Raw genomic sequence first — 26,435 nt, 5'->3', positions numbered from 1 at the left:
GTGGCCCCATGTGCATGCTGCATGTCATGGGGGCCCCAAATGCATGCCGCATGTCAAGGTGGCCCCACGTGCATACCGCTTGTCATGTGGGGGCCCAAATGCGTGCCACATGTCATAGGGGGCCCACGTGCATGCCACATGTCATGAGGGCCTCAAGTGCATGACGCATGTCATGAGAGCCCCAAATAAGTGCCGCATATCACGGGGGCCCCAAATGCATGACGCATGTCAAGGGGGCCCCACATGCATGCCGCATGTCATGGGGGCCCCACATTCATGCCGCATGTCATCGTGGCTCCAAATGCATGCATATGTCATGGGGGCCCCAAATGCATGCCGCATGTCATGGGGTCTCCAAATGCAAGCCGCATGTCATAGGGGGCCCCAAATGTATGCCTCATGTCATGATGGCCCCAAATGCATGCCGCATGTCATGGGGGCCCCAAATGCATGCCGCATGTCATGGGGGCCCCACATGTATGGCGCATGTCACGGGGGCCGAACATGCATGCCGCGTGTCATGGGGCCCCAAATTCATACCACATGTCTTAGGGGCCCCACGTGCATGCCGCAAGTCATGGGGGCCCCAAATGCATGCCGTATGTCATGGGGCCCCACATGCCTGCCGCATGTCATGGGGGCCCATGTTCATGCCGCATGTCATGGGGTCCCCAAATGCATGCCGCATGTCATGGGGGCCCCACGTGCATGCCACAAGTCATGGGGGGCCCAAATGCATGCCGCATGTCTTGGGGGCCCCACTTGCATACAGCATGTCATGGGGGAACCAAATGCATGCCGCAAGTCATGGGGGGCCCAAATGCATGCCGCATGTCAAGGGGGCCCAAATGCATACAGCATGTCATGGGGGCCCCAAATGCATGCCGCATGTCATGTGGGGGCCCACATGCATGGCGCATGTCATGGGAGCCCCACTTGCATACAGCATGTCATAGGGGGCCCCAAATGTATGCCGCATGTCATGATGGCCCCAAATGCATGCCTCATGTCATGGGGGGCCCAAATGCATGCCGCATGTCATGGGGGCCCAAATGCATACAGCATGTCATAGGGGGCCCCAAATGCATGCCGCATGTCATGTGGGGGCCCACATGCATGGCGCATGTCACGGGGGCCCCTCATGCATGGTGCATGGCATGGGGGCCCCACATGCATGATGCGTGTCATGGGGGGCTCACATACATGCCGCATATCATGGGGGCCCAAATTCATGCTGCATGTCATGGGGGCCCCAAATGCATGCTGCATGTCTTGGGGTCCCCACGTGCATTCCGCATATCATGGGGGCTTCACATGCATACTGCATGTCACGGGGGTCCCATGTGCATGCCGCATGTCATGGGTGCACCAAATGTATGCCACATGTCATGTGGGCCCCTAATATGTGACTCATGTCATGGGGGCCCGACATGCATGCCACAAGTCATGGGGTCCCAAATGCATGCCGCATATCATGGGAGCCCCACTTGCATACAGCATGTCATGGGGGAACCAAATGCATGCCGCAAGTCATGGGGGGCCCAAATGCATGCCATATGTCATGGGGGCCCCACTTGCATACAGAATGTCATAGGGGGCCCCAAATGTATGCCGCATGTCATGATGGCCCCAAATGCATGCCTCATGTCATGGGGGCCAAAAATGCATTCAGCATGTTATGGGGGCCCCAAATGCACGCTGCATGTCATGGGGGACTCAAATGCATGCCACATGTCATGGGGGCCCCAAATGCTTGCCGCATGTCATGGGGGCCCAACATGTATGGCGCATGTCACGGGGGCCGAACATGCATGCCGCGTGTCATGGGGCCCCAAATTCATGCCACATGTCTTGGGGGTCCCACGTGCATGCCGCATGTCATGGGGGCCCCAAATGCACGCCGTATGTCATGGGGCCCCACATGCCTGCCGCATGTCATGGGGGCCCATGTTCATGCCGCATGTCATGGGGTCCCCAAATGCATGCCGCATGTCATGGTGGCCCCACGTGCATGCCGCATGTCATGGGGGCCCCAAATGCATGCCGCATGTCATGGGGGCCCCACGTGCATGCCGCAAGTCATGGGGGGCCCAAATGCATGCCCCATGTCATGGGGGCCCCACTTGCCTGCCGCATGTCATGGTGGCCCATGTTCATGCCGCATGTCATGGGGTCCCCAAATGCATGCCGCATGTCATGGGGGCCCCACGTGCATGCCGCAAGTCATGGGGGGCCCAAATGCATGCCCCATGTCATGGGGCCCCACTTGCATACAGCATGTCATGTGGGCCCCAAATGCATGCCACATGTCATGGGGGCCCCAAATGCATGCCGCATGTCACAGGGGCCCCAAATGCATGCTGCATGTCATGGGGGCCCCACTTGCATACAGCATGTCATAGGGGGCCCCAAATGTATGCCGCATGTCATGATGGCCCCAAATGCATGCCTCATGTCATAGGGGCCAAAAATGCATTCAGCATGTTATGGGGGCCCCAAATGCACGCTGCATGTCATGGGGGACCCAAATGCATGCCGTTTGTCATGGGGGCCCCACGTGCATGCCGCATGTCATGGGGACCCGAGATGCATGCTGCATGTCATGGGGACCCAAATGCATGCTGCATGTCATGGGGGCCCCACTTGCATACAGCATGTCATGGGGGAACCAAATGTATGCCGCAAGTCATGGGGAGGCCCATATGCATGCCGCATGTCATGGGGGCCCCACTTGCATACAGCATGTCATAGGGGGCCCCAAATGTATGCCGCATGTCATGATGGCCCCAAATGCATTCCTCATGTCATAGGGGCCAAAAATGCGTTCAGCATGTTATGGGGGCCCCAAATGCACGCTGCATGTCATGGGGGACCCAAATGCATGCCGTTTGTCATGGGGGCCCCACGTGCATGCCGCATGTCATGGGGACCCGAGATGCATGCTGCATGTCATGGGGCCCCCACATGCAAGCCACATGTCATGGGGGCCCCACATGCATGGCGCATGTCATGGGGGCCAAAAATGCATGCCGCATGTCATGGGGGCCCCAAATACGTGCCGCATGTCATAGGGGCCCCACGTGCATGCAGGAGGTCAGGGGGGCCCAAATGCATGCCGCATTTCATTGGGGCCCCACTTGCATTCCGCATGTCAGGAGGGCCCCACGTGCATGCCGCATGTGATAGGGGCCCCAAAAGCATGCCGCATGTCATGGGGGCCCCAAATGTATGTTGCATATCATTGGGGGCCCAAATGCATGCCGTATGTCATGGGGGCCCCAAATGCACGCTGCATGTCATGGGGTCCCAAATGCATGCCACATGTCAAGGGGACCCCAAATGCATGCCGCATGTCAAGGTGGCCCCAAGAGCATGCTGCATGTCATGGGGGCCGCAAATGCATGCTGCATGTCAAGGTGGCCCCACATGCATGCCGCATGTCATGTGGGGTCCCAAATGCGTGCCACATGTCATGGGGGGCCCACGTGCATGCCACATGTCATGAGGGCCCCAGATACGTTCCGCATATCACGGGGGCCCCAAATGCATGCCGCATGTCAAGGGGGCCCCACATGCATGCCGCATGTCATGGGGGCCCCACATTCATGCCGCATGTCATCGTGGCCCCAAATGCATGCATATGTCATGGGGGCCCCAAATGCATGCCGCATGTCATGGGGTCCCCAAATGCAAGCCGCATGTCATAGGGGGCCCCAAATGAATGCCGCATGCCATGATGGCCCCAAATGCATGCCTCATGTCATGGGGGCCAAAAATGCATTCTGCATGTTATGTGGGCCCCAAATGCACGCTCCATGTCATGGGGGACCCAAATGCATGCCGCATGTCATGGAGGCCCCAAATGCATGCCGCATGTCATGGGGGCCCCACATGTATGGCGCATGTCACGGGGGCCGAACATGCATGCCGCGTGTCATGGGGCCCCACGTGCATGCGGCATGTCATGGGGGCCCCAAATGCATGCCGTATGTCATGAGGCCCCACATGCCTGCCGCATGTCATGGGGGCCCCAAATGCATGCCGCATGTCATGGGGGCCCCACGTGCATGCCACAAGTCATGGGGGGCCCAAATGCATGCCGCATGTCATGGGGCCCCACTTGCATACAGAATGTCATAGGGTCCCCAAATGTATGCCGCATGTCATGATGGCCCCAAATGCATGCCGCATGTCATGGGGGCCCCACATGTATGGCGCATGTCACGGGGGCCGAACATGCATGCCGTATGTCATGGGGTCCCCAAATGCATGCCGCATGTCATTGTGGCCCCACGTGCATGCCGCATGTAATGGGGGCCCCAAATGCATGCCGCATGTCATGGGGGCCCCACGTGCATGCCGCAAGTTGTGGGGGGCCCAAATGCATGCCGCTTGTCATGGGGGCCCCACTTGCATACAGCATGTCATAGGGGGGCCCAAATGCATGCCGCATGTCATGGGGGCCCTACTTGCATACAGCATGTCATGGGGGCCCCAAATGCATGCCATGTGGGGGCCCACATGCATGGCGCATGTCATGGGGGCCCCTCATGCATGGCGCATGGCATGGGGGCCCCACATGCATGCTGCGTGTCATGGGGGACTCACATACATGCCGCATGTCATGGGGGCCCAAATTCATGCTGCATGTCATGGGGGCCCCAAATGCATGCTGCATGTCTTGGGGTCCCCACGTGCATTCCGCATATCATGGGGACTCCACATGCATACCGCATGTCATGGGGGTCCCATGTGCATGCCGCATGTCATGGGTGAACCAAATGTATGCCACATGTCATGTGGGCCCCTAATACGTGACTCATGTCATGGGGGCCCGACATGCATGCCACAAGTCATGGGGGGCCCAAATGCATGCCGCATGTAATGGGGGCCCCACTTGCATACAGCATGTCATGGGGGAACCAAATGTATGCCGCAAGTCATGGGGGGCCCAAATGCATGCCGCATGTCATGGGGGCCCCACTTGCATACAGCATGTCATAGGGGGCCCCAAATGTATGCCGCATGTCATGATGGCCCCAAATGCATGCCTCATGTCATAGGGGCCAAAAATGCATTCAGCATGTTATGGGGGCCCCAATTGCACGCTTCATGTCATGGGGGACCCAAATCCATGCCGTTTGTCATGGGGGCCCCACGTGCATGCCGCATGTCATGGGGACCCGAGATGCATGTCGCATGTCATGGGGGCCCCAAATGCATGCCGCAAGTCATGGGGGGCCCAAATGCATGCCGCATGTCATGGGGGCCCTACTTGCATACAGCATGTCATGGGGGCCCCAAATGCATGCCGCATGTCATGTGGGGGCCCACATGCATGGCGCATGTCATGGGGGCCCCTCATGCATGGCGCATGGCATGGGGGCCCCACATGCATGCTGCGTGTCATGGGGGACTCACATACATGCCGCATGTCATGGGGGCCCAAATTCATGCTGCATGTCATGGGGGCCCCAAATGCATGCTGCATGTCTTGGGGTCCCCACGTGCATTCCGCATATCATGGGGACTCCACATGCATACCGCATGTCATGGGGGTCCCATGTGCATGCCGCATGTCATGGGTGAACCAAATGTATGCCACATGTCATGTGGGCCCCTAATACGTGACTCATGTCATGGGGGCCCGACATGCATGCCACAAGTCATGGGGGGCCCAAATGCATGCCGCATGTCATGGGGGCCTTACTTGCATACAGCATGTCATGGGGGAACCAAATGTATGCCGCAAGTCATGGGGGGCCCAAATGCATGCCGCATGTCATGGGGGCCCCACTTGCATACAGCATGTCATAGGGGGCCCCAAATGCACGCTGCATGTCATGGGGGACCCAAATGCATGCCGTTTGTCATGGGGGCCCCACGTGCATGCCGCATGTCATGGGGAACCGAGATGCATGTCGCATGTCATGGGGGCCCCAAATGCATGCCGCATTTCATGGTGGCCCCACATGCATGGCGCATGTCATGGGGGGTTCACGTGAATACCACATTTCGTGGTTACCCCATGTGCATGTCGCATGTCATGGGTACCCCAAATGCATGTCGCATGTCATGGGGGCCCCAAATGTATGCCGCATGTCATGGGGCCCCAAATGCATGCCACATGTCATGGGGGCCTCACATGCATGCCACATGTCATGGGGGCCCCACATGCATGCCGCATGTCATGTGGGCCCCAAATGCATGCCGCATTTCTTGGTTGTCCCATGTGCATGCCGCATAACATGGGTACCCCAAATGAATGTCGCATGTCAGGAGGCCTCAAATGCATGCCACATTTCATGGGGGCCCAATAGAATGCCTCATGTCGTGGGGGCCCCAAATGCATGCCACATATCAAGGGGGCCCCAAGTGCAAGACGCATGTCATAGGGGCCCCAAATTCATGCCGCATATCATGGGGGCCCCAATTATGTGCCACATGTCATGGGGGCCCAACATGCATGCCGCATGTCATGCGGGTCCCAAATGCATGTCGCATGTCATGGGGCCCATAAAATGCATGTTGCATGTCATTTGGGCCGCAAATGAATTCCACATGTCATGGGGGCCCCAAATGCATGTCGCATGTCATGGGGGCCCCAAATGCATGTCGAATGTCATGGGGGCCCCACGTGCATGCCGCATGTCACGGGGGCCCCACATGAATGACGCATGTCATGAGGGTCACAAATGCATGTCGCATGTCATGGGGGCCCCAAATGCATGCCGCATGTCATGGGGCCCCCAAGTGCATGTCGCATGTCATGGGGGCCCCAAATGTATGCCGCATGTCATGGGGGCCGCTAATGCGTGCTGCAGGTCATGAGGGCCCCAAATGCATACCGCATGTCATGGTGGCCCCACATGCGTGCCGCATGTCATGGGGGACCTATATGCGTGCCGCATGTCATGGGGGCCCCGGATGCATGACGCATGTCATGGGGGCCCAAAATGCATGCCGCATGTCATGGCGGCCTCACGTGAATGACGCATGTCATGGAGGCCACAAATGCATGCTGCATGTCATGGGGGCCCAAAATACATGCCGCATGTCATGGGGGCCTCAAACACTTGCCTCATGTCATGGTACCCAACATGCATGGTGCATGTCATGGGGTCCCACATGCATGCCGCATATAAAGGGGCCCCAAATGCATACCGCATGTCATGGATGACCCACGTGCATGCCGCATGCCAAGGGGGCCGCTAATGCGTGCTGCAGGTCATAGGGGTCCCAAATGCATGCCGCATGTCATGGGGGCCCCATATACGTGCCGCATGTCATGGGGGCCCCACATGCATGCCAAATATCATGGGGGCTCCAAATGCATGCTGCATGTCATGGGGGCCCCAAATGCATGCTGCATGTCATGGGGGCTCCAAATGCATGACGCATGTCATGGGGGCCCCAATTACGTGCAACATGTCATGGGGGCCCCAAGTGCATGTCGCATGTCATGGGGGCCCCAAGTGCATGTCATATGTCATTGTGGTCCCAAGTGCATGCCGCAAGTCATGGGGACCCCAAATAAGTGCCAGATTTCATGGGGTCCCCACTTGCATGCTGCATGTCATGGTGGCTCCACATGCATGCCCCATTTCTTGGTTTCCCCATGTGCATGCAGCATGTCATGGTTACCCCAAATGCATGGCGCATGTCAGGGGGGTCCCAAATGCATGCCTCATGTAATGGGGGCCCAAATGCATGCCGCATGTCATGGGGGCCCCAAATGCATGCTGAATGTCATGGGGGCCCCAAACGCATGCCGCATGTCATTCGGGCCCCAAATTAATGTCGCATGTCAATGTGGCCCCAAATACATGCCGCATGTCATGGAGGCCCCAATTATGCGCCGCATGTCATGGGGGCCCCACTTGCATGCAGCATGTCATGGGTGTCCCAAATACATGTAGCATGTCATGGGGGCCATAAAATGCATGACGCATGTCATGGGGGCCCCACATGCATGCCGCATGTCATGGGGATCACAAATGCATGTCGCATGTCATGGGGGCCCCAAATGCATGCCACATGTCAAGGGGGCCCCACGTGCATGCCATATGTCATTGGTGTCCAATTGCATGCCGCAAGTCATGGGGGCCCCAAATAAGTGCCCCATGTCATGAGGGCCCAAAATGCATGCTGCATGTCATGGGGGCCCCAAATGCATGCCGCAAGTCAAGGGGGCCCCACGTGCATGCCGCATGTCATGGGGGCCCCAATTACGTGCAGCATGTCATGGCACATGCATGAGGCATGTCATTGGGGTCCCAAATGCATGACTCAAGTCATGGGGACCCCAAATAAGTGCCGCATGTCAAGAGTGCCCCACATGCATGTCGCATGTCATGGGGTACCCAAATGCATGTCGCATGTCATGAGGGCCCCAAATAACTGCCGCATGTCATGGGGGCCCCAAAAGCATGCCGCATGTCATGGGGGCCCCAAATCCATGCCAGTTGTCATGGGTGCCCACATGCATGCCGTATGTAATGAGGGCCCCACATGCATGCCGCATGTCATGGGGACCCGAGATGCATGTCGCATGTCATGGGGGCCACACATGCATGGCGCATGTCATGGGAGTTTCACGTGAATGCCACATTTCGTGGTTACCCCATGTGCATGTCGCATGTCATGGGTACCACAAATGCATGCCGCATGTCATGGGGGCCCAATGGAATGCCTCATGTCGTGGGGCCCCAAATGCATGCCACATGTCAAGGGGGCCCCAAGTGCAAGACGCATGTCATGGGGGCCCCAAATGCATGCCGCATATCATGGGGGCCCCAATTATGTGCCGCATGTCATGGGGGCCCAACATGCATGCCGCATGTCATGCGGGTCCCAAATGCATGCCGCATTTCATGGGGGGACCAAGTGCATGCTGCATGTCATGGGGGCCCAATGGAATGCCTCATGTCGTGGGGGCCCCAAATGCATGCCACATGTCAAGGGGGCCCCAAGTGCAAGACGCATGTCATGGGGGCCCCAAATGCATGCCGCATATCATGGGGGCCCCAATTATGTGCCGCATGTTATGGGGGCCCAACATGCATTCCGCATGTCATGGGGGCCCCACGTGCATGCCGCATGTGATAGGGGCCCCAAAAGCATGCCGCATGTCATGGGGGCCCCAAATGTATGTTGCATGTCATTGGGGGCCCAAAATGCATGCCGCATGTCATGGGGGCCCCAAATGCACGCGGCATGTCATGGGGTCCCAAATGCATGCCACATGTCAAGGGGACCCCAAATGCATGCCGCATGTCAAGGTGGCCCCATGTGCATGCTGCATGTCATGGGGGCCCCAAATGCATGCCGCATGTCAAGGTGGCCCCACGTGCATACCGCTTGTCATGTGGGGGCCCAAATGCGTGCCACATGTCATGGGGGGCCCACGTGCATGCCACATGTCATGAGGGCCTCAAGTGCATGACGCATGTCATGAGAGCCCCAAATAAGTGCCGCATATCACGGGGGCCCCAAATGCATGACGCATGTCAAGGGGGCCCCACATGCATGCCGCATGTCATGGGGGCCCCACATTCATGCCGCATGTCATCGTGGCTCCAAATGCATGCATATGTCATGGGGGCCCCAAATGCATGCCGCATGTCATGGGGTCTCCAAATGCAAGCCGCATGTCATAGGGGGCCCCAAATGTATGCCTCATGTCATGATGGCCCCAAATGCATGCCGCATGTCATGGGGGCCCCAAATGCATGCCGCATGTCATGGGGGCCCCACATGTATGGCGCATGTCACGGGGGCCGAACATGCATGCCGCGTGTCATGGGGCCCCAAATTCATACCACATGTCTTAGGGGCCCCACGTGCATGCCGCATGTCATGGGGGCCCCAAATGCATGCCGTATGTCATGGGGCCCCACATGCCTGCCGCATGTCATGGGGGCCCATGTTCATGCCGCATGTCATGGGGTCCCCAAATGCATGCCGCATGTCATGGGGGCCCCACGTGCATGCCACAAGTCATGGGGGGCCCAAATGCATGCCGCATGTCTTGGGGGCCCCACTTGCATACAGCATGTCATGGGGGAACCAAATGCATGCCGCAAGTCATGGGGGGCCCAAATGCATGCCGCATGTCATGGGGGCCCAAATGCATACAGCATGTCATGGGGACCCCAAATGCATGCCGTATGTCATGTGGGGGCCCACATGCATGGCGCATGTCATGGGAGCCCCACTTGCATACAGCATGTCATAGGGGGCCCCAAATGTATGCCGCATGTCATGATGGCCCCAAATGCATGCCTCATGTCATGGGGGGCCCAAATGCATGCCGCATGTCATGGGGGCCCAAATGCATACAGCATGTCATAGGGGGCCCCAAATGCATGCCGCATGTCATGTGGGGGCCCACATGCATGGCGCATGTCACGGGGGCCCCTCATGCATGGTGCATGGCATGGGGGCCCCACATGCATGATGCGTGTCATGGGGGACTCACATACATGCCGCATATCATGGGGGCCCAAATTCATGCTGCATGTCATGGGGGCCCCAAATGCATGCTGCATGTCTTGGGGTCCCCACGTGCATTCCGCATATCATGGGGGCTTCACATGCATACTGCATGTCACGAGGGTCCCATGTGCATGCCGCATGTCATGGGTGCACCAAATGTATGCCACATGTCATGTGGGCCCCTAATATGTGACTCATGTCATGGGGGCCCGACATGCATGCCACAAGTCATGGGGTCCCAAATGCATGCCGCATATCATGGGAGCCCCACTTGCATACAGCATGTCATTGGGGAACCAAATGCATGCCGCAAGTCATGGGGGGCCCAAATGCATGCCATATGTCATGGGGGCCCCACTTGCATACAGAATGTCATAGGGGGCCCCAAATGTATGCCGCATGTCATGATGGCCCCAAATGCATGCCTCATGTCATGGGGGCCAAAAATGCATTCAGCATGTTATGGGGGCCCCAAATGCACGCTGCATGTCATGGGGGACTCAAATGCATGCCACATGTCATGGGGGCCCCAAATGCTTGCCGCATGTCATGGGGGCCCAACATGTATGGCGCATGTCACGGGGGCCGAACATGCATGCCGCGTGTCATGGGGCCCCAAATTCATGCCACATGTCTTGGGGGTCCCACGTGCATGCCGCATGTCATGGGGGCCCCAAATGCACGCCGTATGTCATGGGGCCCCACATGCCTGCCGCATGTCATGGGGGCCCATGTTCATGCCGCATGTCATGGGGTCCCCAAATGCATGCCGCATGTCATGGTGGCCCCACGTGCATGCCGTATGTCATGGGGGCCCCAAATGCATGCCGCATGTCATGGGGGCCCCACGTGCATGCCGCAAGTCATGGGGGGCCCAAATGCATGCCCCATGTCATGGGGGCCCCACTTGCCTGCCGCATGTCATGGTGGCCCATGTTCATGCCGCATGTCATGGGGTCCCCAAATGCATGCCGCATGTCATGGGGGCCCCACGTGCATGCCGCAAGTCATGGGGGGCCCAAATGCATGCCCCATGTCATGGGGCCCCACTTGCATACAGCATGTCATGTGGGCCCCAAATGCATGCCACATGTCATGGGGGCCCCACTTGCATACAGCATGTCATAGGGGGCCCCAAATGTATGCCGCATGTCATGATGGCCCCAAATGCATGCCTCATGTCATAGGGGCCAAAAATGCATTCAGCATGTTATGGGGGCCCCAAATGCACGCTGCATGTCATGGGGGACCCAAATGCATGCCGTTTGTCATGGGGGCCCCACGTGCATGCCGCATGTCATGGGGACCCGAGATGCATGCTGCATGTCATGGGGCCCCAAATGCATGCTGCATGTCATGGGGGCCCCACTTGCATACAGCATGTCATGGGGGAACCAAATGTATGCCGCAAGTCATGGGGAGGCCCATATGCATGCCGCATGTCATGGGGGCCCCACTTGCATACAGCATGTCATAGGGGGCCCCAAATGTATGCCGCATGTCATGATGGCCCCAAATGCATTCCTCATGTCATAGGGGCCAAAAATGCGTTCAGCATGTTATGGGGGCCCCAAATGCACGCTGCATGTCATGGGGGACCCAAATGCATGCCGTTTGTCATGGGGGCCCCACGTGCATGCCGCATGTCATGGGGACCCGAAATGCATGCTGCATGTCATGGGGCCCCCACATGCAAGCCACATGTCATGGGGGCCCCACATGCATGGCGCATGTCATGGGGGCCAAAAATGCATGCCGCATGTCATGGGGGCCCCAAATACGTGCCGCATGTCATGGGGGCCCCACGTGCATGCAGGAGGTCAGGGGGGCCCAAATGCATGCCGCATTTCATTGGGGCCCCACTTGCATTCCGCATGTCAGGAGGGCCCCACGTGCATGCCGCATGTGATAGGGGCCCCAAAAGCATGCCGCATGTCATGGGGGCCCCAAATGTATGTTGCATATCATTGGGGGCCCAAATGCATGCCGTATGTCATGGGGGCCCCAAATGCACGCTGCATGTCATGGGGTCCCAAATGCATGCCACATGTCAAGGGGACCCCAAATGCATGCCGCATGTCAAGGTGGCCCCAAGTGCATGCTGCATGTCATGGGGGCCGCAAATGCATGCTGCATGTCAAGGTGGCCCCACATGCATGCCGCATGTCATGTGGGGGCCCAAATGCGTGCCACATGTCATGGGGGGCCCACGTGCATGCCACATGTCATGAGGGCCCCAGATACGTTCCGCATATCACGGGGGCCCCAAATGCATGCCGCATGTCAAGGGGGCCCCACATGCATGCCGCATGTCATGGGGGCCCCACATTCATGCCGCATGTCATCGTGGCCCCAAATGCATGCATATGTCATGGGGGCCCCAAATGCATGCCGCATGTCATGGGGTCCCCAAATGCAAGCCGCATGTCATAGGGGGCCCCAAATGTATGCCGCATGCCATGATGGCCCCAAATGCATGCCTCATGTCATGGGGGCCAAAAATGCATTCTGCATGTTATGTGGGCCCCAAATGCACGCTCCATGTCATGGGGGACCCAAATGCATGCCGCATGTCATGGGGGCCCCACATGTATGGCGCATGTCACGGGGGCCGAACATGCATGCCGCGTGTCATGGGGCCCCACGTGCATGCGGCATGTCATGGGGGCCCCAAATGCATGCCGTATGTCATGAGGCCCCACATGCCTGCCGCATGTCATGGGGGCCCCAAATGCATGCCGCATGTCATGGGGGCCCCACGTGCATGCCACAAGTCATGGGGGGCCCAAATGCATGCCGCATGTCATGGGGGCCCCACTTGCATACAGAATGTCATAGGGTCCCCAAATGTATGCCGCATGTCATGAAGGCCCCAAATGCATGCCGCATGTCATGGGGGCCCCACATGTATGGCGCATGTCACGGGGGCCGAACATGCATGCCGTATGTCATGGGGTCCCCAAATGCATGCCGCATGTCATTGTGGCCCCACGTGCATGCCGCATGTAATGGGGGCCCCAAATGCATGCCGCATGTCATGGGGGCCCCACGTGCATGCCGCAAGTTGTGGGGGGCCCAAATGCATGCCGCATGTCATGGGGGCCCCACTTGCATACAGCATGTCATAGGGGGGCCCAAATGCATGCCGCATGTCATGGGGGCCCTACTTGCATACAGCATGTCATGGGGGCCCCAAATGCATGCCGCATGTCATGTGGGGGCCCACATGCATGGCGCATGTCATGGGGGCCCCTCATGCATGGCGCATGGCATGGGGGCCCCACATGCATGCTGCGTGTCATGGGGGACTCACATACATGCCGCATGTCATGGGGGCCCAAATTCATGCTGCATGTCATGGGGGCCCCAAATGCATGCTGCATGTCTTGGGGTCCCCACGTGCATTCCGCATATCATGGGGACTCCACATGCATACCGCATGTCATGGGGGTCCCATGTGCATGCCGCATGTCATGGGTGAACCAAATGTATGCCACATGTCATGTGGGCCCCTAATACGTGACTCATGTCATGGGGGCCCGACATGCATGCCACAAGTCATGGGGGGCCCAAATGCATGCCGCATGTAATGGGGGCCCCACTTGCATACAGCATGTCATGGGGGAACCAAATGTATGCCGCAAGTCATGGGGGGCCCAAATGCATGCCGCATGTCATGGGGGCCCCACTTGCATACAGCATGTCATCGGGGGCCCCAAATGTATGCCGCATGTCATGATGGCCCCAAATGCATGCCTCATGTCATAGGGGCCAAAAATGCATTCAGCATGTTATGGGGGCCCCAATTGCACGCTTCATGTCATGGGGGACCCAAATCCATGCCGTTTGTCATGGGGGCCCCACGTGCATGCCGCATGTCATGGGGACCCGAGATGCATGTCGCATGTCATGGGGGCCCCAAATGCATGCCGCAAGTCATGGGGGGCCCAAATGCATGCCGCATGTCATGGGGGCCCTACTTGCATACAGCATGTCATGGGGGCCCCAAATGCATGCCGCATGTCATGTGGGGGCCCACATGCATGGCGCATGTCATGGGGGCCCCTCATGCATGGCGCATGGCATGGGGGCCCCACATGCATGCTGCGTGTCATGGGGGACTCACATACATGCCGCATGTCATGGGGGCCCAAATTCATGCTGCATGTCATGGGGGCCCCAAATGCATGCTGCATGTCTTGGGGTCCCCACGTGCATTCCGCATATCATGGGGACTCCACATGCATACCGCATGTCATGGGGGTCCCATGTGCATGCCGCATGTCATGGGTGAACCAAATGTATGCCACATGTCATGTGGGCCCCTAATACGTGACTCATGTCATGGGGGCCCGACATGCATGCCACAAGTCATGGGGGGCCCAAATGCATGCCGCATGTCATGGGGGCCTTACTTGCATACAGCATGTCATGGGGGAACCAAATGTATGCCGCAAGTCATGGGGGGCCCAAATGCATGCCGCATGTCATGGGGGCCCCACTTGCATACAGCATGTCATAGGGGGCCCCAAATGCACGCTGCATGTCATGGGGGACCCAAATGCATGCCGTTTGTCATGGGGGCCCCACGTGCATGCCGCATGTCATGGGGAACCGAGATGCATGTCGCATGTCATGGGGGCCCCAAATGCATGCCGCATTTCATGGTGGCCCCACATGCATGGCGCATGTCATGGGGGGTTCACGTGAATACCACATTTCGTGGTTACCCCATGTGCATGTCGCATGTCATGGGTACCCCAAATGCATGTCGCATGTCATGGGGGCCCCAAATGTATGCCGCATGTCATGGGGCCGCCCCAAATGCATGCCACATGTCATGGGGGCCTCACATGCATGCCACATGTCATGGGGGCCCCACATGCATGCCGCATGTCATGTGGGCCCCAAATGCATGCCGCATTTCTTGGTTGTCCCATGTGCATGCCGCATAACATGGGTACCCCAAATGAATGTCGCATGTCAGGAGGCCTCAAATGCATGCCACATTTCATGGGGGCCCAATAGAATGCCTCATGTCGTGGGGGCCCCAAATGCATGCCACATATCAAGGGGGCCCCAAGTGCAAGACGCATGTCATAGGGGCCCCAAATTCATGCCGCATATCATGGGGGCCCCAATTATGTGCCACATGTCATGGGGGCCCAACATGCATGCCGCATGTCATGCGGGTCCCAAATGCATGTCGCATGTCATGGGGCCCATAAAATGCATGTTGCATGTCATTTGGGCCGCAAATGAATTCCACATGTCATGGGGGCCCCAAATGCATGTCGCATGTCATGGGGGCCCCAAATGCATGTCGAATGTCATGGGGGCCCCACGTGCATGCCGCATGTCACGGGGGCCCCACATGAATGACGCATGTCATGAGGGTCACAAATGCATGTCGCATGTCATGGGGGCCCCAAATGCATGCCGCATGTCATGGGGCCCCCAAGTGCATGTCGCATGTCATGGGGGTCCCAAATGCATACCGCATGTCATGGTGGCCCCACATGCGTGCCGCATGTCATGGGGGACCTATATGCGTGCCGCATGTCATGGGGGCCCCACATGCATGGCCCATGTCATGGGGCCCCCAAATACATGCGCATGTCATGGGGGCCCCGGATGCATGACGCATGTCATGGGGGCCCAAAATGCATGCCGCATGTCATGGCGGCCTCACGTGAATGACGCATGTCATGGAGGCCACAAATGCATGCTGCATGTCATGGGGGCCCAAAATACATGCCGCATGTCATGGGGGCCTCAAACACTTGCCTCATGTCATGGTACCCAACATGCATGGTGCATGTCATGGGGTCCCACATGCATGCCGCATATAAAGGGGCCCCAAATGCATACCGCATGTCATGGATGACCCACGTGCATGCCGCATGCCATGGGGGCCGCTAATGCGTGCTGCAGGTCATAGGGGTCCCAAATGCATGCCGCATGTCATGGGGGCCCCATATACGTGCCGCACGTCATGGGGGCCCCACATGCATGCCAAATATCATGGGGGCTCCAAATGCATGCTGCATGTCATGGGGGCCCCAAATGCATGCTGCATGTCATGGGGGCTCCAAATGCATGACGCATGTCATGGGGGCCCCAATTACGTGCAACATGTCATGGGGGCCCCAAGTGCATGTCGCATGTCATGGGGGCCCCAAGTGCATGTCATATGTCATTGTGGTCCCAAGTGCATGCCGCAAGTCATGGGGACCCCAAATAAGTGCCACATTTCATGGGGTCCCCACTTGCATGCTGCATGTCATGGTGGCTCCACATGCATACCCCATTTCTTGGTTTCCCCATGTGCATGCAGCATGTCATGGTTACCCCAAATGCATGGCGCATGTCAGGGGGGTCCCAAATGCATGCCTCATGTAATGGGGGCCCAAATGCATGCCGCATGTCATGGGGGCCCCAAATGCATGCTGAATGTCATGGGGGCCCCAAACGCATGCCGCATGTCATTCGGGCCCCAAATTAATGTCGCATGTCAATGTGGCCCCAAATACATGCCGCATGTCATGGAGGCCCCAATTATGCGCCGCATGTCATGGGGGCCCCACTTGCATTCAGCATGTCATGGGTGTCCCAAATACATGTAGCATGTCATGGGGGCCATAAAATGCATGACGCATGTCATGGGGGCCCCACATGCATGCCGCATGTCATGGGGATCACAAATGCATGTCGCATGTCATGGGGGCCCCAAATGCATGCCACATGTCAAGGGGGCCCCACGTGCATGCCATATGTCATTGGTGTCCAATTGCATGCCGCAAGTCATGGGGGCCCCAAATAAGTGCCCCATGTCATGAGGGCCCAAAATGCATGCTGCATGTCATGGGGGCCCCAAATGCATGCCGCAAGTCAAGGGGGCCCCACGTGCATGCCGCATGTCATGGGGGCCCCAATTACGTGCAGCATGTCATGGCACATGCATGAGGCATGTCATTGGGGTCCCAAATGCATGACTCAAGTCATGGGGACCCCAAATAAGTGCCGCATGTCAAGAGTGCCCCACATGCATGTCGCATGTCATGGGGTACCCAAATGCATGTCGCATGTCATGAGGGCCCCAAATAACTGCCGCATGTCATGGGGGCCCCAAAAGCATGCCGCATGTCATGGGGGCCCCAAATCCATGCCAGTTGTCATGGGTGCCCACATGCATGCCGTATGTAATGAGGGCCCCACATGCATGCCGCATGTCATGGGGACCCGAGATGCATGTCGCATGTCATGGGGGCCACACATGCATGGCGCATGTCATGGGAGTTTCACGTGAATGCCACATTTCGTGGTTACCCCATGTGCATGTCGCATGTCATGGGGGCCCCAAATGCATGCCGCATATCATGGGGGCCCCAATTATGTGCCGCATGTCATGGGGGCCCAACATGCATGCCGCATGTCATGCGGGTCCCAAATGCATGCCGCATTTCATGGGGGCCCCAAGTGCATGCTGCATGTCATGGGGGCCCAATGGAATGCCTCATGTCGTGGGGGCCCCAAATGCATGCCACATGTCAAGGGGGCCCCAAGTGCAAGACGCATGTCATGGGGGCCCCAAATGCATGCCGCATATCATGGGGGCCCCAATTATGTGCCGCATGTCATGGGGGCCCAACATGCATGCCGCATGTCATGCGGGTCCCAAATGCATGCCGCATTTCATGGGGGCCCCAAGTGCATGCTGCATGTCATGGGGGCCCAATGGAATGCCTCATGTCGTGGGGGCCCCAAATGCATGCCACATGTCAAGGGGGCCCCAAGTGCAAGACGCATGTCATGGGGGCCCCAAATGCATGCCGCATATCATGGGGGCCCCAATTATGTGCCGCATGTTATGGGGGCCCAACATGCATTCCGCATGTCATGGGGGCCCCACGTGCATGCCGCATGTGATAGGGGCCCCAAAAGCATGCCGCATGTCATGGGGGCCCCAAATGTATGTTGCATGTCATTGGGGGCCCAAAATGCATGCCACATGTCATGGGGGCCCCAAATGCACGCGGCATGTCATGGGGTCCCAAATGCATGCCACATGTCAAGGGGACCCCAAATGCATGCCGCATGTCAAGGTGGCCCCATGTGCATGCTGCATGTCATGGGGGCCCCAAATGCATGCCGCATGTCAAGGTGGCCCCACGTGCATACCGCTTGTCATGTGGGGGCCCAAATGCGTGCCACATGTCATAGGGGGCCCACGTGCATGCCACATGTCATGAGGGCCTCAAGTGCATGACGCATGTCATGAGAGCCCCAAATAAGTGCCGCATATCACGGGGGCCCCAAATGCATGACGCATGTCAAGGGGGCCCCACATGCATGCCGCATGTCATGGGGGCCCCACATTCATGCCGCATGTCATCGTGGCTCCAAATGCATGCATATGTCATGGGGGCCCCAAATGCATGCCGCATGTCATGGGGTCTCCAAATGCAAGCCGCATGTCATAGGGGGCCCCAAATGTATGCCTCATGTCATGATGGCCCCAAATGCATGCCGCATGTCATGGGGGCCCCAAATGCATGCCGCATGTCATGGGGGCCCCACATGTATGGCGCATGTCACGGGGGCCGAACATGCATGCCGCGTGTCATGGGGCCCCAAATTCATACCACATGTCTTAGGGGCCCCACGTGCATGCCGCAAGTCATGGGGGCCCCAAATGCATGCCGTATGTCATGGGGCCCCACATGCCTGCCGCATGTCATGGGGGCCCATGTTCATGCCGCATGTCATGGGGTCCCCAAATGCATGCCGCATGTCATGGGGGCCCCACGTGCATGCCACAAGTCATGGGGGGCCCAAATGCATGCCGCATGTCTTGGGGGCCCCACTTGCATACAGCATGTCATGGGGGAACCAAATGCATGCCGCAAGTCATGGGGGGCCCAAATGCATGCCGCATGTCAAGGGGGCCCAAATGCATACAGCATGTCATGGGGGCCCCAAATGCATGCCGCATGTCATGTGGGGGCCCACATGCATGGCGCATGTCATGGGAGCCCCACTTGCATACAGCATGTCATAGGGGGCCCCAAATGTATGCCGCATGTCATGATGGCCCCAAATGCATGCCTCATGTCATGGGGGGCCCAAATGCATGCCGCATGTCATGGGGGCCCAAATGCATACAGCATGTCATAGGGGGCCCCAAATGCATGCCGCATGTCATGTGGGGGCCCACATGCATGGCGCATGTCACGGGGGCCCCTCATGCATGGTGCATGGCATGGGGGCCCCACATGCATGATGCGTGTCATGGGGGGCTCACATACATGCCGCATATCATGGGGGCCCAAATTCATGCTGCATGTCATGGGGGCCCCAAATGCATGCTGCATGTCTTGGGGTCCCCACGTGCATTCCGCATATCATGGGGGCTTCACATGCATACTGCATGTCACGGGGGTCCCATGTGCATGCCGCATGTCATGGGTGCACCAAATGTATGCCACATGTCATGTGGGCCCCTAATATGTGACTCATGTCATGGGGGCCCGACATGCATGCCACAAGTCATGGGGTCCCAAATGCATGCCGCATATCATGGGAGCCCCACTTGCATACAGCATGTCATGGGGGAACCAAATGCATGCCGCAAGTCATGGGGGGCCCAAATGCATGCCATATGTCATGGGGGCCCCACTTGCATACAGAATGTCATAGGGGGCCCCAAATGTATGCCGCATGTCATGATGGCCCCAAATGCATGCCTCATGTCATGGGGGCCAAAAATGCATTCAGCATGTTATGGGGGCCCCAAATGCACGCTGCATGTCATGGGGGACTCAAATGCATGCCACATGTCATGGGGGCCCCAAATGCTTGCCGCATGTCATGGGGGCCCAACATGTATGGCGCATGTCACGGGGGCCGAACATGCATGCCGCGTGTCATGGGGCCCCAAATTCATGCCACATGTCTTGGGGGTCCCACGTGCATGCCGCATGTCATGGGGGCCCCAAATGCATGCCGTATGTCATGGGGCCCCACATGCCTGCCGCATGTCATGGGGGCCCATGTTCATGCCGCATGTCATGGGGTCCCCAAATGCATGCCGCATGTCATGGTGGCCCCACGTGCATGCCGCATGTCATGGGGGCCCCAAATGCATGCCGCATGTCATGGGGGCCCCACGTGCATGCCGCAAGTCATGGGGGGCCCAAATGCATGCCCCATGTCATGGGGGCCCCACTTGCCTGCCGCATGTCATGGTGGCCCATGTTCATGCCGCATGTCATGGGGTCCCCAAATGCATGCCGCATGTCATGGGGGCCCCACGTGCATGCCGCAAGTCATGGGGGGCCCAAATGCATGCCCCATGTCATGGGGCCCCACTTGCATACAGCATGTCATGTGGGCCCCAAATGCATGCCACATGTCATGGGGGCCCCAAATGCATGCCGCATGTCACAGGGGCCCCAAATGCATGCTGCATGTCATGGGGGCCCCACTTGCATACAGCATGTCATAGGGGGCCCCAAATGTATGCCGCATGTCATGATGGCCCCAAATGCATGCCTCATGTCATAGGGGCCAAAAATGCATTCAGCATGTTATGGGGGCCCCAAATGCACGCTGCATGTCATGGGGGACCCAAATGCATGCCGTTTGTCATGGGGGCCCCACGTGCATGCCGCATGTCATGGGGACCCGAGATGCATGCTGCATGTCATGGGGACCCAAATGCATGCTGCATGTCATGGGGGCCCCACTTGCATACAGCATGTCATGGGGGAACCAAATGTATGCCGCAAGTCATGGGGAGGCCCATATGCATGCCGCATGTCATGGGGGCCCCACTTGCATACAGCATGTCATAGGGGGCCCCAAATGTATGCCGCATGTCATGATGGCCCCAAATGCATTCCTCATGTCATAGGGGCCAAAAATGCGTTCAGCATGTTATGGGGGCCCCAAATGCACGCTGCATGTCATGGGGGACCCAAATGCATGCCGTTTGTCATGGGGGCCCCACGTGCATGCCGCATGTCATGGGGACCCGAGATGCATGCTGCATGTCATGGGGCCCCCACATGCAAGCCACATGTCATGGGGGCCCCACATGCATGGCGCATGTCATGGGGGCCAAAAATGCATGCCGCATGTCATGGGGGCCCCAAATACGTGCCGCATGTCATGGGGGCCCCACGTGCATGCAGGAGGTCAGGGGGGCCCAAATGCATGCCGCATTTCATTGGGGCCCCACTTGCATTCCGCATGTCAGGAGGGCCCCACGTGCATGCCGCATGTGATAGGGGCCCCAAAAGCATGCCGCATGTCATGGGGGCCCCAAATGTATGTTGCATATCATTGGGGGCCCAAATGCATGCCGTATGTCATGGGGGCCCCAAATGCACGCTGCATGTCATGGGGTCCCAAATGCATGCCACATGTCAAGGGGACCCCAAATGCATGCCGCATGTCAAGGTGGCCCCAAGAGCATGCTGCATGTCATGGGGGCCGCAAATGCATGCTGCATGTCAAGGTGGCCCCACATGCATGCCGCATGTCATGTGGGGTCCCAAATGCGTGCCACATGTCATGGGGGGCCCACGTGCATGCCACATGTCATGAGGGCCCCAGATACGTTCCGCATATCACGGGGGCCCCAAATGCATGCCGCATGTCAAGGGGGCCCCACATGCATGCCGCATGTCATGGGGGCCCCACATTCATGCCGCATGTCATCGTGGCCCCAAATGCATGCATATGTCATGGGGGCCCCAAATGCATGCCGCATGTCATGGGGTCCCCAAATGCAAGCCGCATGTCATAGGGGGCCCCAAATGAATGCCGCATGCCATGATGGCCCCAAATGCATGCCTCATGTCATGGGGGCCAAAAATGCATTCTGCATGTTATGTGGGCCCCAAATGCACGCTCCATGTCATGGGGGACCCAAATGCATGCCGCATGTCATGGAGGCCCCAAATGCATGCCGCATGTCATGGGGGCCCCACATGTATGGCGCATGTCACGGGGGCCGAACATGCATGCCGCGTGTCATGGGGCCCCACGTGCATGCGGCATGTCATGGGGGCCCCAAATGCATGCCGTATGTCATGAGGCCCCACATGCCTGCCGCATGTCATGGGGGCCCCAAATGCATGCCGCATGTCATGGGGGCCCCACGTGCATGCCACAAGTCATGGGGGGCCCAAATGCATGCCGCATGTCATGGGGGCCCCACTTGCATACAGAATGTCATAGGGTCCCCAAATGTATGCCGCATGTCATGATGGCCCCAAATGCATGCCGCATGTCATGGGGGCCCCACATGTATGGCGCATGTCACGGGGGCCGAACATGCATGCCGTATGTCATGGGGTCCCCAAATGCATGCCGCATGTCATTGTGGCCCCACGTGCATGCCGCATGTAATGGGGGCCCCAAATGCATGCCGCATGTCATGGGGGCCCCACGTGCATGCCGCAAGTTGTGGGGGGCCCAAATGCATGCCGCTTGTCATGGGGGCCCCACTTGCATACAGCATGTCATAGGGGGGCCCAAATGCATGCCGCATGTCATGGGGGCCCTACTTGCATACAGCATGTCATGGGGGCCCCAAATGCATGCCATGTGGGGGCCCACATGCATGGCGCATGTCATGGGGGCCCCTCATGCATGGCGCATGGCATGGGGGCCCCACATGCATGCTGCGTGTCATGGGGGACTCACATACATGCCGCATGTCATGGGGGCCCAAATTCATGCTGCATGTCATGGGGGCCCCAAATGCATGCTGCATGTCTTGGGGTCCCCACGTGCATTCCGCATATCATGGGGACTCCACATGCATACCGCATGTCATGGGGGTCCCATGTGCATGCCGCATGTCATGGGTGAACCAAATGTATGCCACATGTCATGTGGGCCCCTAATACGTGACTCATGTCATGGGGGCCCGACATGCATGCCACAAGTCATGGGGGGCCCAAATGCATGCCGCATGTAATGGGGGCCCCACTTGCATACAGCATGTCATGGGGGAACCAAATGTATGCCGCAAGTCATGGGGGGCCCAAATGCATGCCGCATGTCATGGGGGCCCCACTTGCATACAGCATGTCATCGGGGGCCCCAAATGTATGCCGCATGTCATGATGGCCCCAAATGCATGCCTCATGTCATAGGGGCCAAAAATGCATTCAGCATGTTATGGGGGCCCCAATTGCACGCTTCATGTCATGGGGGACCCAAATCCATGCCGTTTGTCATGGGGGCCCCACGTGCATGCCGCATGTCATGGGGACCCGAGATGCATGTCGCATGTCATGGGGGCCCCAAATGCATGCCGCAAGTCATGGGGGGCCCAAATGCATGCCGCATGTCATGGGGGCCCTACTTGCATACAGCATGTCATGGGGGCCCCAAATGCATGCCGCATGTCATGTGGGGGCCCACATGCATGGCGCATGTCATGGGGGCCCCTCATGCATGGCGCATGGCATGGGGGCCCCACATGCATGCTGCGTGTCATGGGGGACTCACATACATGCCGCATGTCATGGGGGCCCAAATTCATGCTGCATGTCATGGGGGCCCCAAATGCATGCTGCATGTCTTGGGGTCCCCACGTGCATTCCGCATATCATGGGGACTCCACATGCATACCGCATGTCATGGGGGTCCCATGTGCATGCCGCATGTCATGGGTGAACCAAATGTATGCCACATGTCATGTGGGCCCCTAATACGTGACTCATGTCATGGGGGCCCGACATGCATGCCACAAGTCATGGGGGGCCCAAATGCATGCCGCATGTCATGGGGGCCTTACTTGCATACAGCATGTCATGGGGGAACCAAATGTATGCCGCAAGTCATGGGGGGCCCAAATGCATGCCGCATGTCATGGGGGCCCCACTTGCATACAGCATGTCATAGGGGGCCCCAAATGCACGCTGCATGTCATGGGGGACCCAAATGCATGCCGTTTGTCATGGGGGCCCCACGTGCATGCCGCATGTCATGGGGAACCGAGATGCATGTCGCATGTCATGGGGGCCCCAAATGCATGCCGCATTTCATGGTGGCCCCACATGCATGGCGCATGTCATGGGGGGTTCACGTGAATACCACATTTCGTGGTTACCCCATGTGCATGTCGCATGTCATGGGTACCCCAAATGCATGTCGCATGTCATGGGGGCCCCAAATGTATGCCGCATGTCATGGGGCCGCCCCAAATGCATGCCACATGTCATGGGGGCCTCACATGCATGCCACATGTCATGGGGGCCCCACATGCATGCCGCATGTCATGTGGGCCCCAAATGCATGCCGCATTTCTTGGTTGTCCCATGTGCATGCCGCATAACATGGGTACCCCAAATGAATGTCGCATGTCAGGAGGCCTCAAATGCATGCCACATTTCATGGGGGCCCAATAGAATGCCTCATGTCGTGGGGGCCCCAAATGCATGCCACATATCAAGGGGGCCCCAAGTGCAAGACGCATGTCATAGGGGCCCCAAATTCATGCCGCATATCATGGGGGCCCCAATTATGTGCCACATGTCATGGGGGCCCAACATGCATGCCGCATGTCATGCGGGTCCCAAATGCATGCCGCATGTCATGGGGGCCCCACGTGCATGCCGCAAGTCATGGGGGGCCCAAATGCATGCCCCATGTCATGGGGGCCCCACTTGCCTGCCGCATGTCATGGTGGCCCATGTTCATGCCGCATGTCATGGGGTCCCCAAATGCATGCCGCATGTCATGGGGGCCCCACGTGCATGCCGCAAGTCATGGGGGGCCCAAATGCATGCCCCATGTCATGGGGCCCCACTTGCATACAGCATGTCATGTGGGCCCCAAATGCATGCCACATGTCATGGGGGCCCCACTTGCATACAGCATGTCATAGGGGGCCCCAAATGTATGCCGCATGTCATGATGGCCCCAAATGCATGCCTCATGTCATAGGGGCCAAAAATGCATTCAGCATGTTATGGGGGCCCCAAATGCACGCTGCATGTCATGGGGGACCCAAATGCATGCCGTTTGTCATGGGGGCCCCACGTGCATGCCGCATGTCATGGGGACCCGAGATGCATGCTGCATGTCATGGGGCCCCAAATGCATGCTGCATGTCATGGGGGCCCCACTTGCATACAGCATGTCATGGGGGAACCAAATGTATGCCGCAAGTCATGGGGAGGCCCATATGCATGCCGCATGTCATGGGGGCCCCACTTGCATACAGCATGTCATAGGGGGCCCCAAATGTATGCCGCATGTCATGATGGCCCCAAATGCATTCCTCATGTCATAGGGGCCAAAAATGCGTTCAGCATGTTATGGGGGCCCCAAATGCACGCTGCATGTCATGGGGGACCCAAATGCATGCCGTTTGTCATGGGGGCCCCACGTGCATGCCGCATGTCATGGGGACCCGAAATGCATGCTGCATGTCATGGGGCCCCCACATGCAAGCCACATGTCATGGGGGCCCCACATGCATGGCGCATGTCATGGGGGCCAAAAATGCATGCCGCATGTCATGGGGGCCCCAAATACGTGCCGCATGTCGTGGGGGCCCCACGTGCATGCAGGAGGTCAGGGGGGCCCAAATGCATGCCGCATTTCATTGGGGCCCCACTTGCATTCCGCATGTCAGGAGGGCCCCACGTGCATGCCGCATGTGATAGGGGCCCCAAAAGCATGCCGCATGTCATGGGGGCCCCAAATGTATGTTGCATATCATTGGGGGCCCAAATGCATGCCGTATGTCATGGGGGCCCCAAATGCACGCTGCATGTCATGGGGTCCCAAATGCATGCCACATGTCAAGGGGACCCCAAATGCATGCCGCATGTCAAGGTGGCCCCAAGTGCATGCTGCATGTCATGGGGGCCGCAAATGCATGCTGCATGTCAAGGTGGCCCCACATGCAT

This window comes from Phyllobates terribilis, unplaced genomic scaffold, assembly GCF_046119375.1.
Source record: "Phyllobates terribilis strain yellow unplaced genomic scaffold, ASM4611937v1 Scaffold_13__5_contigs__length_258822181, whole genome shotgun sequence".
Classification (NCBI taxonomy): Eukaryota; Metazoa; Chordata; class Amphibia; order Anura; family Dendrobatidae; genus Phyllobates; species Phyllobates terribilis.
This window is presented reverse-complemented; position numbering follows the sequence as displayed.